The sequence below is a fragment of the Triticum aestivum genome, chromosome 7D (assembly GCF_018294505.1).
Source record: "Triticum aestivum cultivar Chinese Spring chromosome 7D, IWGSC CS RefSeq v2.1, whole genome shotgun sequence".
Classification (NCBI taxonomy): Eukaryota; Viridiplantae; Streptophyta; class Magnoliopsida; order Poales; family Poaceae; genus Triticum; species Triticum aestivum.
The window spans coordinates 534,016,391-534,023,779 of NC_057814.1; the positions used below are offsets into that span (position 1 = coordinate 534,016,391).

Here is a 7,389-nt window from a genome sequence, read left to right on the forward strand (position 1 = left end):
GCGTCCGGGCTGCGCTTGGCTCTTCGCCTCTTCGGGAAGTCGAACAAAATGATGGAGTACTACTGCAGTGGAGGAGTACTACAGTATGCTTCTGGCCATCTGACACCGATTGAACTGTTGCATGTCCACTGCGTACGGGAGGGAGAGCGTGTAGCGAACGAAAGCTTCTCCTAGTCCTGCCAGCCACCACGCTCATGGCCGAGGGAGGAACGTAGCTTCATTGACTTACTGCTCCTGCCTTTGAGTCCATGACAGGTGGTCCCAACAGGTCGGTAGCCCACCTGTCATGCAGCCAAAGGCAAGTGCGGTTAAGCCGAGATGGCGTTGTAGGGGCTGTTTGGTTTCTAACTATGGTTGCCACACCTAAGGTTAGGCAATTTTGACCAACTTAGGAGGGTGTTTGGTTCAACCCTTACCTTAGGCAATATACTTTTTGCCACACTAGGGTCCCACATGACATACACTCAAAAAGTGTGGCAAGATTCCCTTAGGCTGGCCAACTTGTGGCTCTCATTCTAAAGAACTAACCTTAGGCAAGTGTGGCAAGAAATGTGTGGCAACATGTGGCACTCCTAGGCCTAGAACCAAACAGCCCCGTAGTAATCAAACTTCTCGGTCTTGTACGAGTTGACGCGACACATCAAAGCACTGCACTCGATATATTTCAATAATTTGCGTTTATCGATGCATTAATTACAACGCATGCATGCATGCCGTGACTCTCCTTTTGATACTTGCATGTGTTGATTTAATGCACCTTGAAGTAGTATGAATATGTGACGGTAAAGCTTTGTAATGCCCCGGCCCTAATAAAGCGAGAGATGGTTGTGCACGAGGAGGGCGAGATCATGCACACGGAACAGGACCCGACGATGGAGCTCTCTATGGTCTCGATGGACCTCACCTTTCTCAACTGCCCCTTGTGCCTCCGCCCCTTGAAGCCTCCAGTGTATGAGGTTCGAATACACCTTGTCCGTTCGGCTGATCGAGCAAGGTGCAGATTTCTTGATTGATGTGTTCTTCGATTGATTTGTGAAGTGCAAGGGAGGGCACCTGGCTTGCGCGGACTGCCGCGTCGAGTGCCCCGGGAACCAGCAGCAGTGCCAGAAGTGCGAGCGCGGCGGTGGCTTTGACGTGCAGAACACGGCTGTGGATGCCGTCCTCTCCTCGGTGAGGGTGGAGTGCCCGCACGAAGGCTGTGGGCCCTACGTCACTTACCACAAGCTCGCCGATCACTAGAGCGTGTGTCCACTCGCGCCCTGCAAATGCCCCGTGCTCGTCTGCGGCTACGAAGGCCCGCCGCCGATGCTCTCCCACCACATCAGCACCGTGCATCCCATGTCTGTGCACAGGATCCAGTACGGCAAGGCGCTGCACCTGCAAGTGCCACTGTCGGAGCCACAGCTCTTACTGTTTGCGGAGGAGGACGGCCCCGCGTTTTTTTCTTGGTCGGCGGCGTGCTCAACATCGGCGCGCCTATCGCCGTGTCGGTCGTCTGCATCAGAGTGGGGGCGTCCCCACTACCGCACTACGTGGCCAAGCTGTGGGCGAACGGCCCGCTGGGGGAGCCCAAAGGCAGGACCGACGCCATCAAGGTGGAAATGGAGGTAACAAGCAACAGGGATCCCGGCGACGTCGCCGTGCACGAGGTGACCTTCTTCACAGTTCCGCCCAAGCTGCTGGCCGGGGCTAAGCTGGTGTCCCTCCACATTCAGATTAACAAGCTCACGTCCTAAATGATTCTACAGTGCCTTCTGTTTATCTTAGTAATATGCTAATATAGGGGTTAGCTCGGTCTACTTTAGCTTAAGAGATGGTGGGTTTTGGTGGCGATGCAGCAATTACCTCGACATCAGATCAGCAGTGAAAGTAAGTTCGAACAGTCGAATGGATATTTTGCGTTTGTGGGATATAAAGATCCTTTGCGTAAGAAGTAACAGCTTATATGCTTTTTATTCGAAACGGAACAGCGATACTAGTATAATTTTTGTTGACATGCACTAATATTTTCGAAATGGACGTCGGGCTGTAGCTAGAAGGGCGGTTGGGACGCGGCATCGGCCCATACCGCGGTGACCCCCGATTGGGACGCACCGACTGTGGATTTTCTCCCTCGCCGATGTCGACCGCGTCTACGCAGAACATTGTTCCCTTCCCCCAGCTGCGGGATCAGGCCGGATATGTGACCAGCGGTGTGGCCACTGTCGTTCTATGCTTGTGAAGAGAGCAACCCAAGCAAGCAGGCTTGTAGCTTAGGCTCCTGCTAGTGTATATATAGTGGTTTTCTTTTTCTCTCCATATCAACCATTTTATATTGCGTACGTGTCATTGAAGAGTGAAATGATGGTTGCTTCTTCCGACTAACTTACTGTGTGATTTGACTACTCCTTTAGTGGCCCCTACACGTACTCCCCCTACGTGTATGCAACAGTCACACGTACACATGGACGCAAAAACGCGCGCGACACCCTAATACATGCATGTCCGAGCACACGACGGAACACACACGGTCACACTCAAGTGCTCAACCTACACGGGCATGCACACACATACTCAGCCAGGGTGAGCTAGTGAGCGTATAAACACCGGAAAATGTATATATTGAGCGCAATGAGCGTATTATGAAGTCCACTGACCGTATTTTTACAAATATACAGTGACAGACAGTGTATTTATCTCGTTTGAAATTAAGCCATATTAACCGGAGAGGAGGCAGTATGGACTAGCATTACTTTGTTGTGTCCCGTCAACTTGCCGAACGAGGAGAAGCTAGCAGGACGGGAGAAACTTGCGCGCGGTGGCTCACAGGACAAGGAGAAACTTTTGACTAATGCAAGCTGTCCTTCGCTCAGGCGGTGGACGTGCAATAGTTAATTCGGTGTTACAAATAGGAGCGCTCGGTAATATTTCCTCTTTTTTTGTTATTCAACATGTAAACAGGTCAGTAAACCTTGCGGCGCATCTTTGTGCGAACCGTGCTTGCTGCACTTTGGATGTGGCCGAGAGCTGGCTTGATGAAACACCTCGCTTCCTACTTCTTTTTTTGCGGGGTACCTCGCTTCCTAGTGACCAGTGTCTTGGCTGATCGTCCTAAGAATGATTGTATATGAATAAAGCTCTCTCATTTACCCGCAAAAAAGATTAAGCCATATTAACCGGAGAGGAGGGAGTACGGACTAGCACTACTTGTTGGTGTGTCCCGTCAACTCGCAGAACGAGGAGAAGCTTGCAGGACAAGGTGAAGCTTGCCTACGCCTTTTGACTAATGCAACGTACCCTCGCCCAAGCGGTGGACATGCATCAGTTCATTCGGTGCCAGATTGCAAGAGGCATACACTGTAGTACCGAACATGCGGAGTACCATCATTGTTTGACTTCACGAAGAGGCGAAGAGCCAAGCGCAAGGTTTAGTAGTACGAGTAGTACTACTACTAGAACCGCATGGTGGAGCATCTGTACTCTTATTTTTCTTAATCTCTGATAAAGTGTACATTTATTCCGGAGAAGGGCGGAAAACGGCAGCCCAACATGTAATGATGATATCAATCAACCATGCCCGAATATATCTTGGCCTCCGTGCGAGCCCGTCTGTGTGTTCTCACTCCTCGTCTCTCTCAAGGAACGGCGGGTTGGCCATTTTGTCGTCAATTGAGATCGGTTTGTTCACACTCCGGTCCCACATGTCAGTGATATATGCCAAGAGGAGGTGCGTTGACCGACTGGCCATACGCGTACTTGGTGTTGCACCTTCATACTACTCCTCCCTCCATCACAGTTTACAGGGCACGCTTCATTATGATGCATTTCTCTCAATGCATTTCCATCACCAGAGAGACTTTAGACGCGTTTGGTTTAATGCTCAATTAATTAGGGCGTGGTAACCGCAATTTTCTATCGATGTAGTACTACGGAGTGGAGTAAGTGCATGCATGTGTGTACCCGGGGTGGAAGCACTGCATGCATGTGTGTACGCATTATTTCCTCTAGTAATAGACTCCGTGCTATAACTACCAATGCTATTTTTCAGGCCGATCGCTAGTCGCCTTGGTCCCAGAGATTTTCTCTTTTTCTATAGCGCGCTCTATAAACACTGACGGATGGAGTTGTCTGAGCGGATTCAAAGAAGAGCGAATTGATGGTTGCTTCTTCCGAGCAACTTACAGTGGGAAAGGTGGGGCTTATGGTTTGACCGCTCATTACTCACTATTAATGCAGCGCAACGACCGGTCTGAGTCTCCCATGTGGCTGTGCACTACCCCCTCGGTTCTTAAATATACTCCGGAATTTGTCTTTCTAGAGATTTCAATGAGTGACTACTCAAATATTTTTCTTTTTAGAGATTCAAATGGACTACTACATACGGATGTGTATAGACATATTTTAGAGTGTATATTCACTCATTTTGCTCCGTATGTAGTCACTTGTTGAAATCTCTAGAAAGACAAATATTTAGGAAAGGAGGGAGTACACATACGAAGCAAAATGAGTGAATCTACACTCTAAATATGCCCATTTGAAATTTGTAAAAAGACAAATATTGTTGATGACAGTTGCGACGACAAAAAGAAGCATATTCCTTGTCCTAAGGGAAGATAACAACACGGTTGTGTTTGTCTAAAACGGTGTGAGGACGAGATTGCAATATGGAAAGTACGCCAGACGAGCTACGTTTTGTGCAAAGAACTATGGAAGATCCACATGCAGCGACGTGGGAGACGGGCAGTGGAGCAAGGCCGGAGGGGATACCTGGAGGTCGTCGGGATGTAACTAGGTGAGCGGCGGCGGGCGGAATCTACCCATACTGCGGCAGCAAGCAGGTGCCGTTGGCCCTACCGCACCGGAGCTTGGTCAGAGAGAACGGCGTGTACCGCAGATCGGAACGTGCTGCCTCGACGCCGTTGAACGGAGAAACGATGCACGTCCTCCCTTTCCGCCGGCAGACGGGATGCGGCCGGATCAGTGACCAACGGTGAGAGAGAGAGAGAGAGAGAGAGAGAGGCCACCGCAGCCTTGTGTGAGATACTCTGAAGAGAGACAAACCAGGCAGGGAGGCTCCATTGTATATAGTGGAGCGGGCTACCTTTTTCTCCATAAAAACCGTTTTATATTCTGTGTACGTGCCATTGAGCGATATAACTTTATTTAAAAATAACGCGCCAACGCATCAAGTCGAACTTTGTTTCATGCACGCGTGGTACACGACCTCCGTAGGTAAACAACCGCTACACACATTCAAATTAGCACGTGGGCTGCCATTTCGTACAGAAATGAGCTCCATCGTGTACCCGCGCGGGTGTGGCTGGGCACGAAGCGTGAGTACATGCACGGTGCACCTATTCTCTTCTTGTATACGTACACCACCTACGTGGGGTTGTGTGAGAGAGATACAAACGTAGAGAGATATAGTGTGTGGGTTCGTGAGAGTTTTGGGGGGGTCAATCAAAAATGTAACATATGCAATGTGTGTGAAATAGAGTCCTGGATATATCATATATATAGAGGGGGCGATGCACGAGAAGAGAGTGGAGGTATCATCGACTTGAGGTGTCCATAGAATCGAAGAGAGGGATGATGTGTGTGTGTGTGCGCGCGCGCGCGGTTGATAAAGAGTGCCATCAAATTTGTGTATGCCCACGTCAAAGATATAGAGTGGCTGGCCTACTAGATTAAGAGAGGGGACAGGTGCAGTTTGTCTCTGTGGCATGGATATCTACCTACAGCGCTCGACTATCGGTGTGTGGTGGGGGGAGGGAGGCCTAATTCACTATAGAGGTACAATGGCTGGTATATGTGTGGAGGACGAGAGAGGCCTACCTCGTGTATCAAGGGAGATCAATGTACCTCATGTATTAAGGGAGATCGATCGGCATCCATGCATATGTGTAGGAGAGGAATAAGGTTGGCAGAGAGACAGAGCTAGAGTGTTGGAGGGGGTGGTAGTGGAGTTGCTTCTAACAAATGGTGGGATAGGCTTGCTAGACAACCGGAGGGCACGCCTGCAATATCAATAAGAGAGGGGATGGCTGCCTGTCTGTGCACGTGCGTGTGAGAGACGGGTCAGGAGGCCTGCACGAATGATGAGGGGGGACGATATGGCTGTGTTAAGCAGACATAACTACATAGGAAGATCAATTGTCCTTTGTCAGAGAAAGGAGAGACATAACTTGTGAGGTACGTCGATCGATGGGGGAGATAGTTAAAGTCGACCTAGGTATATGTTGGGAGATCGATCGGTATACATGCATGTGTGTGTTAGAAGCAAATGAGGCACGGGGAGAAGGATAGAGAGAGAGGGATGCATCTAGGAGGTGGTGCGAGAGTCATACTATATCGAGGGGGAAGGAGTGTGCGAGTATGAGATTGATGAAAAGAGTGGCGGGAGTGAGGCATGGATGGTGATAAGAGAAGTGGGGAAGCTTGTGTTTGTGCTAGGCACACCTGGCTAGAGAGGCATATCGATCGATGTGTGCCGTAAAGAAGGAGCTGGGGTGGCCTACACACACCGTGGGTGAACGACCTAAAGTGAAAAGACGAATTTGCGCGATGGAGCTAGAGAATGCTGAGGGAGGGTGAGAGGGATGCGGGCGTCTGCATGCGTGAGAGAAAGTTAGCGAGCTAGCTACAAAGATAAGAGGATTGTGTGGGTGTAAAAGATGAATAGAGATCATACTTCATTATAAAAAGCGAATTCAGATATTTGAAGAATTTATCATAGTGTTTTAAACCGACGCATGTGTGAATATATATAACGGTGATACACATGGTGTGGTTATGAACATGTTATACTACATATAATATATTTTATCTCTACTCTTATAAAAAACGGAGTTGTTGATGATGGTGCCATCCTGCAATATAGGCCGTCCGATTTATATCTGACGGATAGGAAGGAAACTATGGCAATTTTGAAAAAAGATACCCACACCCCTCTCCATATTTGCAAATTAGGCCTCCCCTTGATCATGTTGATGTTCTGTGGAACGCATGGGCATCTTGCTAGTACTGCATATAACATATAGAACATTGATCATAATTTGGGCTAATGTGTGGCTTTTGCAGCTCAGGTCTAAATACTTGTCATAATGTAGGGGGCGGGCCACTATACTATGTGTGATAAACACGGTGTACACGTATGGAACATGGTTTAGATTATGAATATATAGTTAGTACATCAAATGTACTATTATTTGGAATCAACATCAAGTGTATTCAAAAAATAGAATTCGAGTTCATGTAGTACACATAGTTCATATCTATCTCTATAGTAATCATGTGGTGTGTTATTAAGGTAATACACGAATGATGGTTGAAGTTGGCAACAATCATGATTGTAGATTGTTATTGAAATAGAGAAACGAATTCAAATTCAGTTCGAATTGCAGTGGTAGT

At 48.4% G+C, this 7,389-nt stretch overlaps 1 pseudogene; it reads left to right on the top strand.

Annotated features, from left to right (window-relative positions):
- The first annotated feature begins 248 nt into the window (after window positions 1–248).
- On the top strand, window positions 249–1,736 carry LOC123171246 (E3 ubiquitin-protein ligase SINA-like 10; annotated as a pseudogene).
- The last annotated feature ends 5,653 nt before the right edge of the window (window positions 1,737–7,389 follow it).